Source organism: Myotis nattereri, assembly GCF_964212035.1.
Source record: "Myotis nattereri genome assembly, chromosome: 3".
Lineage (NCBI taxonomy): Eukaryota > Metazoa > Chordata > Mammalia > Chiroptera > Vespertilionidae > Myotis > Myotis nattereri.
Genome location: NC_138077.1, coordinates 95,461,717 through 95,474,647, shown reverse-complemented (window position 1 = coordinate 95,474,647; position 12,931 = coordinate 95,461,717).

Below are 12,931 nucleotides of genomic sequence, written 5' to 3'. Positions count from 1 at the left end.
TCAGTCCGCAGGCCGACACTCAATCCACTGAGCAAAACTGGCCAGGGCTACCCTATGTTTTTTGATTGGGGCATTTAATCCATTTACACTTAAGGTTATTATTGATAGGTACTTGTTTATTGCCATTTTTTAAATTGTTTTATTGCTTAAAGTATTACAAAGGGTATTACATATGTGTCATTTTTTTCCCTCGCCCTTGACAATCCCCTGGCCTCCCCTACACCCCAGTGTCTTATGTCCATTGGTTATGCTTATATGCATGCATACAAGTCCTTCGGTTGATCTCTTACCCTCCTCCCTCCTGCCCCCCAACCCTCCCTGGCCTTCCCACTGCAGTTTGACAATCAGTTTGAGGCAGCTCTGCCTCTGTATCAATTATTGTTTGTAAGTTTATAATGGTCTTTATTATCCATGAATGAGTAAGATCATGTGGTGTTTTTCCTTCATTGACTGGCTTATTTCACTTAGCATAATGCTCTCCAGTTCCATCCATGCCGTTGCAAATGGTAAGAGTTCCTTCTTTTTTACAGCAGCATAGTATTCCATTGTGTAGATGTACCACAGTTTTCTAATCCATTCATCTGCTGATGGGCACTTAGGCTGTTTCCAGATCTTAGCTATGGTGAATTGTGCTGCTATGAACATATGGGTGCACATATCCTTTCTGATTGGTGTTTCTGGTTTCCTGGGATATATTCCTAGAAGTGGGATCACTGGGTCAAATGGGAGTTCCATTTTTAGTTTTTTGAGGAAACTCCATATTGTCTTCCATAGTGGCTGCACCAGTCTGCATTCCCACCAGCAGTGCACGAGTGTTACTTATGCTTGTGTTTCTCTCTCTCTTTTTATTATTTTTTCTTACAGCAGTCCCTTTAGGATTTCTTACCTTGCTGATTTGTTGGTAATAAACTCCTTTAGCCTGTTTTTGTCTGTGAAGTTCTTGATTTCACCTTCAATTTTGAATGATAGTCTTACTGAATAGAGTAGTCTGGGATTCATCCCTTGCTTTTCATTTGTATATTTCCTGCTACTACCTTCTGGCCTGATGTGTTTCTGTTGTGAAATCTACTGATAGGCTAGTGGGAGATCCTTTATAGGTAAGTTTCTGTCTCTTTCTTGCAGTCTTTAATATTCTTTCATTGTCTTTAACATTTGCCATTTCAATTATGATGTGTCTTGGTGTGGGTCTTTTTGAGTTTATCTTGTTTGAGTCTTTCTGTGCTTCCTGGACTTGTGTGACTTTTTTCTTCCCCAAGTCAGGGAAGTTTTCCGTCATTATTTCTTCAAACAGGTTGTCTATTCCTTGCTCAGCTTCTTCTACTTCTGTCACCCCTATTATGAGGATGTTACTTTGCTTCATTTTGTCCCAAAGCTCCCTTAAACACTCCTCCTGCTTTTTAATTTTTATTTCCAATTGCTGCTCTGATTGGGTGATTTTTCTACCCTATCTTGTAACTCGCTGATTCAGTCCTCAGCTTCTTCTATTCGGCGAATGAAACCTTCTAGAGTGTTCTTTACTGAAGCTATGTTATTAATTTCCTCTTGATTTTATTCATGTTGGTCAACTCCTCATTCAGCTCCTTATAATTCTCCTTGAGTTACTTGTAATCTTCAGTCAGATGTTTGAACATCTTTATAACCATTACTTTGAATTCTTTATCTGACAAATTACTTGCTTCCATTTCACTTACTAGGTGCACTGGTTAATAATGTGGATTTTTTTCAATAGAGATGGAGTTACACATATGTTGATATATATGTGATTTGATATGTATGCAATTTTGTATTGACAACATGCTTCAAAACTTCATATGTCAAATTTTCTGAAGGTGTTAACATCATAGATAATTTTGCGCTTAAAAATGTTGAATTTCATGCCCAAAAAAGAGCATTTGCAGGAAGTTTTAATTCATTACTTTATTTTGAAGAAAAGTGCTGCTGAAAGTTACTGTATCCTTCAGGAAGCTTATGGTGAACATGCTCCTTCTCAAGATACTTGTGAACGCTGGTTTAAATGCTTTAAAAGTGATGATTTCAATGTGAAAGACAAAGAATGTCCAAGTCAATTTGAACCATGCTTTGATCATAAAACGACCAGAATGGGCCAAAAGACACAGCAAAGTAATTTTGCTTCATGATAACGCACCATCACACACTTCAAAACTAGTTAAAGATACATTAAAATATCTTGCCTGGGGAGTATTAACCCACCTGCTGTATTCACCAGACCTTGCTCCTTCAGATTACCACTTATTCCAATCGATGGCACATGAACTTTTTGAGCAGCACTTCAAAATGTACGAAGAAGTGGAAAATTGGGTTTCTGAATAATTTGCCTCAAAACAAGAAAAATTCTATAGGGACAGTATCCACCAATTACCTGAAATATGGGGGAAATGTGTAGCTAGCAATGGACATTACTTTGAATAAAGCACTTTTGATGTTTCTCTTGATATAATTGTGTTTTCTTTTATTACAAAATCCGCATTATTAACCGGTACAACTAGTAGCTCCCTTTTTGGTGATTCCTCCTTTTCTTTCCTTTGGGGATTGTATTTTGTCTCCCAAATTTTTCTCTCCCTTTGTAATTGTTTCTATGTCTTAGATCAAACTTCTATTCCACCCAGGTTTTTGGGGAGGTGGCCCTGTAGTTGATGTTTTATAGGACCCAGTGGTGCAGCCTCTCAGATCTCCTGGGCTGGGTGTTCTAAGAAAGCCCCCTATGTGAGAACATTTGGGTTCTCCTGATGTAGTTGGGTCTTGAATGTTATTGTTTCCTTCATGTGTGGAGTTTCCTCACAGGTTGTCTGTTTATGTGGCTCACACCTGAATTTGTCGTGCAAGCTGTTGTTGATGTGCTGCTTCCTGTTCCAGGCAGTCTACTGATTGATCAACTGGTCCGTCACTTGTGTCCTTCTTCACAGGCATTGGAGGGGTCAATCTGCCTCTAAAGTAGCTTGCTAGGAGCATGGTGCTCAGGGCTGGGTCAGATACTTCCCCTGATCCTCAGGTTCTGCCCTTTGCCTGTCAGCCAACTATCAACCTTAATCACTCAAAAGTCTGTTTCTGACAGGGCTTTAGGAGAGGGAGGTGCTGTTTAGCTTTCAGAGAATATGTTGGGTGTGTTTACCTGCTGCACTTGATTTTTGATGTCCTGTTCTTGGGAGGAATCCCCCCACTCCATTTGCTGCCAGTGAGGTTGGGGTTCACTGAATTTTGCTCTGATGTTGTTGAATCTGGTCCCTTGGTGTATCTATCCTAGGCCTCCTGGAAGCTTCTCTAGTGCAGGTGAATGTGAGTCGTTGTCCCTTTCTGGACCTAGGCAACCTGACTGAGGTCTGAGAGATTGAAGTCCCTAGTAGTCCAGTGGTCAGGGACTCCGTAGCCTGAGGCTGGGTATGCCTTGAGTCTCACACCTTTATTGTCTCTCTTCTGAATTGTGTACTCCCTTCCCCTATGGATCTGGTCCATCAGGTGTGTGCAAGGTTGGCATGTGCATGTGCACAGTCCCTTTAGTGTGCGACTCCCTGCAGGGTCTTAGAGCTCACTGGCATGCAACTCACTGTGTGGCTCCAGCGCCCTCAGCGGGGTAGCTCAAACAAAGGTCCTCCTGGCATGCACTCATTGTTTAAGGTCTGGGCCGGCAGGGTGGAGCATGTGGTCCTGCTGGAGTGCGCTCACTGTGCATCCCAGAGCCTGTGGCATGCGACTCACTGCAGAGAAGAGGCGGGGGTCCCTTGCAAGTTATGGCTGGTGAGCTGCTCACTGCCCAGGTTGAGGGTGGTGTCCGAGGCCAGTCTGGGTGTTGGTGTGGCTGTGCTCCTAGCCTCCGTTGCTGCCCCCTCCAAGACGGTGTGGTTTCTGTGCCAGAGTGCCTGTGGCCAAAGCAGGGGCTCTTTGTCCAGGAGGTCCTGCTTCACCAGCCCCCAAGACTCCTTCGATATCTAACTGTCCCTCATCCACAAACACACACACACCACACACGTCCACACACTCTCCTCTCACTCCTTTAGTCACTCACACTCTATTCCTCACTGCAATCCTGCCAGCCACCATGTTGGACTAAAATATATTTACTATATGACAATTGTTAATTGTATGATGGGTCTTTAGTAATCTTTAAGAACTAACCTTAGAAACATAATATCTATAAAGTTATACTTTGAGAGACAAATGCAATTTAAGAGATGTAAAATAATGATTTTTTTTCATGAATGTATATGCTTGTATTATTAACTTTTTGGGAAAGCAATCAAATGTCAAGAAAAAAAAAGTAGCAAATTAAGGCAGAGAGGAAAGACATATTAAAGAAATAATTCTAACCTGTAATTCTTGAATAATAATGTATCAGATATTTATTATATGTGATATATCAAACATTTTAAACAGTGTGTTATGTGCATATTTCATTCTATTAAAAGAAAATCACAGTAGTTTAAAAAAACATGAAAGTGGTGTTCTTAGCTCTTAAAATAAAAATAAATAATAAAGAACTTAGATACTATTACTTTACATAAAATATGGATATGTTCTTAATTTAATAAATATCTGAATTATGAAAAGGACCTTTAAATTTCAGGTTTAGTGTTTCAAATAATATATCCATTGTGCTATTTGAACCAGAAAAAGTGACTAAATATAGCAATTGGTTCTAGTTAACTTACTGATAGTTTTGTTAGAAATTTTTATTTTTCCATTATAAAATATCCTGGATGTAAATCTGATTAAACCTATGCTTTTTACTATGTAGAGTCAAAGCCTAGCCTAAAAGGATATGTGAAATTATGGATGACATATAGATTCCATTTACATGGGATGAGAAAGTAATGCTTCAGATGTTTCATTAGGGAGCAAAAACAAATCCTTCTGAAGACTTTTGTGGTTCCAAGTAGCCAAATAAATCAGGGTTGTGTGTTTACTAAACTGATTTATATGTATATCATGGAATAAATCTGGAATGTTGGCTACAGTAATGAGAATACCCAAACAACATCAATATTTCATTTACTAATGGTAATATGCAGTGCAAGACGGGTGTAATGTATTTGCAGAAGCGTTTGGGCAAGGAAATCAGACACATAGGCTTACTTTGCAGAGCAGCATACACTGATTATGCTAGGAGATTGTGTATCATCTCTGGTTGAGCCTATAAATCTATGTGAAAAAATATTGAAGACCAGATTTTGATAAGGTATTATTGGAATTAATAGAGTGGCAAAATACATAGCCTACATAAAATCCTTGAGAAATAAAATCTATTTCCCCAAACTGGAAGTAAAACATTGTTTTTCTTTTTCTCTTTAATATATTAGGGGGCTTATTTTTAAAAAAGCATTTTAAATAGTATAAAATATGTTTAAAAATTAATATGCCTTAGGAAATTGAGGAAGATATATTTTAAATAAAATATATTTATGTGGAAACTGCACTGCATAATGTTAGGATATTTTGACTTTGGGGTAGATATCTTTGTCCTTTTTTTGAAAATTGGGAATTAAAAATGTGGTATAACTTACTCATCACTATAAAGGTTTGAATGTTAAAAAATATAATTTTCATTAATTCTGTAGAAACAGAATTAGGTTTTATAATTCTAAGACTAGTGAATTTCATTTTGTGCCATATCTATCCTCTTTTAATGTAAAATATCAGATACTATTTGCCATTATAAAATTAAGCAAGGGTTGCCCAATCTCAAATAATGCATTCTTTATCTCATTTTCCAACATAAAGGTGTTGGAATAAGTAAACTGCAAGGTGTTTTTCTGTTGTTGTTTTGTTTTATTTTATTTTTGCAAGTTCTAAATGCTGTGAATTTATTAGCATGGCTGTGGGAAACTGGCATTCATACATTTCTGGTGCAAATTCCAATCAGTAGAACTGTCAAATTATTATGGGGAATAATTTGACAATATCTAACAAAACAACATACATGTTTACCTTATGGCCAAAAATTACCCTCCTAGCAATTTATGTTGTAGATACAGCTGCAATAATAAGAAAATGCATTTACATAGAGTTATTAATTGCAGCATTGTTTGTATTTACTAGATGCTAAAAACAGTCTAAATGCTCACATAAGAAGAGTGATTAGTAAATTGGTATATCCATAAAATGATCATGCAGCTCTAAAATAGAATAAAATATCTATAAGAACAGATGTAGAATGATTTTCAAGAAAATGAAAATGAGTATATATATATATATATATATATATATATATACATATAAAAACACATTTGTGAGAAAAGAAGGGATAATAAAATATATATGTACTTCCTTATTTATTCATGAAGAGATAAAGAAATATGTAAAGAATAAACTAGAGACCAATACTAGTTACTTTCATTGGGATAAATGCATACAGAGCAGAAAGAATAGAAATAATAGGGACTGAGAATTATATTCCTGTGAATATATCTTTTTTATACAATTCTGACTTTTCAAATTGTGTTGATGCTTCACATACCCAAAAAATAATAATATCAGAAATCAAAAGGGATAGAGAGGACACACTAGTATAAACATGACCAGGAACATACTAATTCAAGTGGATTTCAACAGAATACTATAATTAAAGTAAAGGAGGAAAAATCCTAATAGTATTTGGCCTACGTGCTCTTAAACTAAACACAAATCCTTTGCTTTAGTTGCTGCTTTGATCTCCCATTTTTACTTGTTAGCAATTCTGAAAGTACTTTCTGTGTACTCTCATTATATGAGCAAGTAAATAGGTTAATATATTGTGAATAATGTGATTCATATTTGTCACTGTCAAAGGAAGGATTTAAAAATACAGAAATAAATCCCTCTCTTTTTATTGCCACATAGTATTCCATGGTGTAAATGCAGACTGATGAATTGCAGGGGGATGTTAAAAAATAAAATTGAGGTGCTGGGTAGAGATTAACCAAGAACTTGTATACATACTAGTGGCCCGGTGCACAAAATTTGTGCTTGAGAGGGGTGTCCCTCAGCCCGGCCTGCACCCTCTCCAATCTGGGACACCTCAGGGGATGTCGGACTGCCGGTTTAGGCCCAATCCTGCAGTCTAACATCCGTCTCACAATCCTTGAGTCAGACTGGCAATGAGGCATCCCTCTCGTAATCCGGGACTGCTGGCTCCTAACCACTCACCCAACTGCCTGCTTGATTGCCCCTAACCACTCTGCCTGCAGCTTGCTTGCCCCCAACTGTCCCCCCCTGCCGGCCTTCTTGTCCCCAACTGCCCCCCTTGCTGGCCTGCTCGTCCCCAACTGCCCTCCCCGGCTGGCCTAATCACCCCTAACCACCTCTGCCTCGGCCCCGCCACCATGGCTTTGTCCAAAAGGATGTCTAGAAGGACTCCCGGTCTAATTAGCATATCACCCTTTTATTAGTATAGATATGCAGAACCCATGGACACATACAATAGTGTGGTGAAAGCCTGGGCAGGGGGAGAGGGGGACTTGAGGGGGTCAATGGGGAGGAAAAGGGTACATCTGTATTACTTTCTACAATAAATATAAATTTAAAATAAATAGAAATAAAATAAAATAATCTGTAAAAGTCCCTCCTTCAAAAATAAATAAATGAAAATACAGAAATAGGAAAAAATAGAATGAACCATGAGATGTTGAATTGGAATTGGCAGACACTTAAATAGAAGAGATGTTAATAGAGAAACTTGAATGTATGCAAATACATACTTTTATTTCCTAGCTCTGTCCTATGAGATAGCCAAGAAGCCATGAAAGTCAGTAGCACTGAGCACAATCAGTTTCTAGATTTTGGCTTCTATGTATAAGTTTCTCCTAAAAGGAACTAGAAATCCTTCATAAAGTGGTTGTTGCCAGGACTAGATCAACTAATCCTAGATGAGCTTGGGATATCTTTTTGTGCTAACAATTATTTCAAAAGCACATATGAGTCAAAATGAAGGTGTTCTTACTGAGAAACTAGGGACAATTTGAATATTAAATAAATAAGTAAATCATTATTATACAGTGAATACAATAAGAATCCATAAATCTAAATTTATATAACTTAATAAATAAATGCAAACAAGAAGAAACCATGTTTTTTTACAGTAGAAAGACAATTGAAATATGTAAAAAGAAAGACAGAATTACAAAAATTGCCATTTTATCCCTCCTTGGTGTGGCTCAGTTGGTTGGAGCAATATTCAGTTCACCAAAGGGTCATTCAAGGTTGTGTGTTTGATTCCTAGTTGGGGAGAGAACAGGAGACCAACCAATTGATGTTTCTCTCTCCCTTTCTCTCCCCCCTCACCCTTCCTCTTTCTCTAAACTTAATAAGAAATTGTCATTTGACAAGCATAAAACAATAATTGACATAGGCAAAGATTATCAATAAATGTTAAAGTAGCATTAGAAAGTTTTATGACTAATAGCTAATTAGTAATAATCTCAAAATATATCACCATGAGATACTTATTGATTAGAGTGGAGACAGTAATAATTTTACAATGGAGAAACCTGGAAATAATTGCCTTAACTGAGTGATTAAAATAAGGATCTACAGAAGTAGGTTAAATAGGCATCCTGAGTCTTTTGATTCCGATGCACTGAGAAAAACAAAACATCTTGACCAGGCTATTCAATCCATAAGTGCAATTCCTAAATCGAATCATGAGGGATAATAATAATAATAATAATAATAATAATAATAATAAACCCTCTATTGGAAGATATTTTATGAAATAACTGATCCAAAATGTAAACATCATGAAAGACAAGAGAGAAAATGACAAGTGAATGGATTGTCTGGTCTGGACTTACTTTAAATATAAGGGACATTTTAGGGACACTTCCAAAATCTGAATAAGTTCTGTAGACTTAAGTATTTTGTCAATGTTCATTTCCTGCTTGTGATAATTTTATGATTATACATGAAGATGTCCTGAATTACTAGGAATTGCATGTTGGTAAAATGTTAATATTTTGCCAATCTGCCCTTCCTCTATATAAGTAGAATAGTACTATCTTTGTAACTTTTTATTGAATTTTAAATAAAACATTAAAATACATTTTCTATTGCAACATTTTTAACTGTGATAATTCTACCTATCAGAGTGCTTTTATTTTTAAATGAGTGAGTCAACCAATCCCAGTCTATACATAGAAAAACTTTACCAAGTCACTCAGTAATAGGAAGTGCATGATTCTTATAACTATATCTAGCGCTGTATTTTCCATCTCTTATATCCATAGTAATGATTGGTAAATAATTAAATAGGTAATTGCTTGATATCAGAGGTGTTAACAGTTAGGGTCTAGGTTCAGAGGGCTGAGTTCAAATTCCCACTGTACCACTTACTAGTTGTGTATCACGGACAAATTATTAAAACTATTTATATTTTTGTTCTAAATTTTAAAAATGTGGATGGTTATATTATCTAACTTATTGAACTCTACAACATTATAATCATTGCAAATTAAAACGGCATACCTTACAAGGTAACATAGCCTGATGACTGGCACAGTAAGCAGTTAATAGAGGGTGGGGCAAAAGTAGGTTTACAATTGTTTGTATGGAAAATAATACAATAATTAATAAGTAAAAATACACAAATAAGCTCTGTTTCTCACCCTCAAAACTGTAAACCTACTTTTGCCACACCTGTATGTGTGGCAGGCAGAATTTCAACAAGGTTCCACTCCAAGATTCCCACTCCCTGGTATGCAAATCCGCTATAATTCCCTCACTTTGAGTTTTGAGAGGAACTGTGAATATGATTGGATGCCCCTCCCATAATTGACTTACAGTGTATGCAAGAATAAAGAGATTTTGAAAAAGTAATTGAGGTTCCATATCAATTGATCTTGAGTTAATATAAAAATAAATTATCCTCAGTGAGGCTGTTTAGTCAAATGAGCCCTTAACCAGGGACTGGGCCATTTGTGAAGAGGCAATTTTCTGCTGGTTTTGAGTAAGTTAACTGTCGCACTGTATCCGAACCGTGTGATGGCCATGTGGCAAGAAATGCAGGAGCCTTTAGCAGCTAAAAGAGACCACCGCATACCATCAGCAAGAAAATGTGGAACTTATTCCTACAACTTCAAAGAGCTAAATTCTTCAAACAACCTCATGAGTTTGGAAGAGGAGCCTAAGGAAAAAGACAAAGCCCAAGGTAACTTGACCGCATCATTGAAAGATGCTGAACAAAGCATTAAGCTCAGCTTTTCCCAGGCTTCTGATCCAGAGAAACTTTGAGATAATACTTGTCAGTTCAAACTGCAAAGTGTGTGATAACTTGTTACACAGCATAGACAAAATGTACATGCTATTATAATTATATGAGCTCTGCATCTGAATATCATATTTTTTATTTTAAATATATATTTTTATTGATTTCAGAGTGAGGAAGGGAGATGGAGAGAGAGACAGAAACATCAATAATGAGAGAGAATCATTGATCAGCTAACTCCTGCACACTCCACACTGGGGACCAAGCCCATAAGCTGGGCATGTGCTCTGACTGGAATCAAACTGTGACCTCCTGGTTCATAGTTCTATGCTCAACCACTGCACCACACCAGCCGGGCATGTTCTTGATCATATTGAAGTGCATCTGCAGCAAAAGAAACTGACAACAAAACAAAGAGACAGCCACCAGATGGGAAATGATATTTGCAAACAGTAGTTCCAACAAAGGTTTAATTTTCAAAATATATAAAGAACTCATAAAACTCAACACCAGAAAAACAAAAAAACAAAACAAAACAAAACAAAAAAACAATAAAAAAAAATGGGCAGAGGACCAGAACATACGCCTCTCCCAAGAAGACATGTGAACAGCCAATAATATATGAAAAGATGTTCAAATTCACTGGCTATTAGGGAAATGCAACTCAAAACTACAATGAGATACCATCTCACACCTGTTAGAGTGGCCATTGTCTACAAGACAAGCAATAACAAGGAGAGGTTGACTGGTACAACCACTATGGAAAGCAGTCTGGTGATTCCTCAAAAAATTACGAATAGAGCTATCACAGGACCCAGCAATTCCTCTCCTGGATATATACCTGGAAACCTTAAAATCATGTATTTGCAAAGATATATGCACCCCTATATTAATTGAAGCATTATTCACAGTGGCCAAGACATGGAAACAACCAAAGTGCCCTATGATAGAGGACTAGATAAAGAAGGTGTGGTACATATACACAATGGAATATTACCCAGCCATACGAAAGGATGAAATGACGCCATTTGCAGCAACATGGATGGACCTTGAGAACATTATGCTAAGTGAAATAAGTCAGTCAGAAAAAACTAAGAACCATATGATTTCACTCATGTGTGGGATATAAAACTGAAACTCATGAACATAAATAGAAGTGGTGATTGCTAGAGGGAAGTGGGTGTGGGAGAGGGTTGTCCTAATATATGGCGACAGGAAAAAATTTCACTTTGGGTGGTGGGCACATGGTGCAATATACAGGTCTTGTAACATAGAAACCCACACCTGAAAAAGCTATACGTTCATATTGACCAATGTTACCCCAATAAATTTAATTTAAAAAGTGCATCTGGCATTTAGTTTAAATGTTTTATACAGCATAGAATATATTCTTTTTATATACTTCACGTTTTTATTTCCAATTTCCTTCATTTTACTTATAATTGATTTCTTAAAATTTTCTTTTATTTATTTTCAATTACAGTTTAAATTCAGTATTATTTTGTATTAGTTTCAGGTGTACATCATAGTAGTAAGACAATCATACTTTTCAAAGTGTCCCCTCTCCCCCCTGCCCTCCAATATCTCCAGTACCCACCTGGAGCCATACATAGTTATTACAATATTCTTGATATTACAATATTATTCACTATATTTAATATGCTGTACTTTATATTTACATGACTATTTTGTAACTACCAATTTGTATTTCTCAATCTCTTCACCTTTTTCACCTAGTCTCTCAACCCCACCTCCCCAGCAACCATCAGTCTGTTCTTTGTATCTATGAGCCTGTTTCTATTTTGTTCATTCATTTATATTGTTCTTTAGATTCCACAAATTAGTAAAATCATATGGTATTTCTCTTTCTCTGACTGACTTTTTTCACTTAGCATAATGCCCTCTAGGTCTATCCATGTAATTGCTAATGGTAGGATTTCATTCCTTTATGGTTGAGTAATATTGCATTGTATATACGTATCATCACTTCTTTATCCACTCATCTCTTAATGGGCACTTAGTTTGCTTTCATAGCTTAACTATTGTAAATAACGCATAGCAAAAGATACTACAGAGAGTCTCCTGTTTCTAGCATTAACACCTTACACAATTTTTATAGTAGATAAACCAATATTGATACACTAGAGGCCTAGTGCATGAAATTCATGCATGGAGGGGGGGGACATCCCTCAGCCCAACCTTAACCCTCTCCAATCCAGGAGCCCTCAGGGGATGTCCTACTGATGGCTTGGGCCCATTCCCCATGGTTCTCTGCTCTCTGAAGGGCCTGCCTGCTCCACAATACAGCGATGGGAAAGCAGCCCCTGCTGGGTGCTGCCTGTGGGCCTCACTTGCCTGCTGAGCTCACATTGCCAGGGCGACACCTCCAGCATCCTGTCCTGGCAGCTATGGGCAGCGCCATCTTTGTCGCAGAGTTATGGTTAATTTGCATATTACTCTTTTATTAGCTAGGACTATAATCACATAAATTCTAGAGTTTTAGCTTTCATTTGTTTTTTTTTACCTAATGCTTCCTTTGGTTACAGAATTCCACATTAAATTTAGTTGTCATATCTCTTTAGACTCCTCTTGGCTATGGTGCTTGCTCACTTTCCTTGCTTTTTTAAACTTTGAATCCTTTGAACAAAATTCTGGTATTTTATGAAAGTTCATAATTTGTCGTATTTTTTTTCATGATATGACTAGTGCTATGGGTTAATCCAAGAAAGACCATAGTGGTAA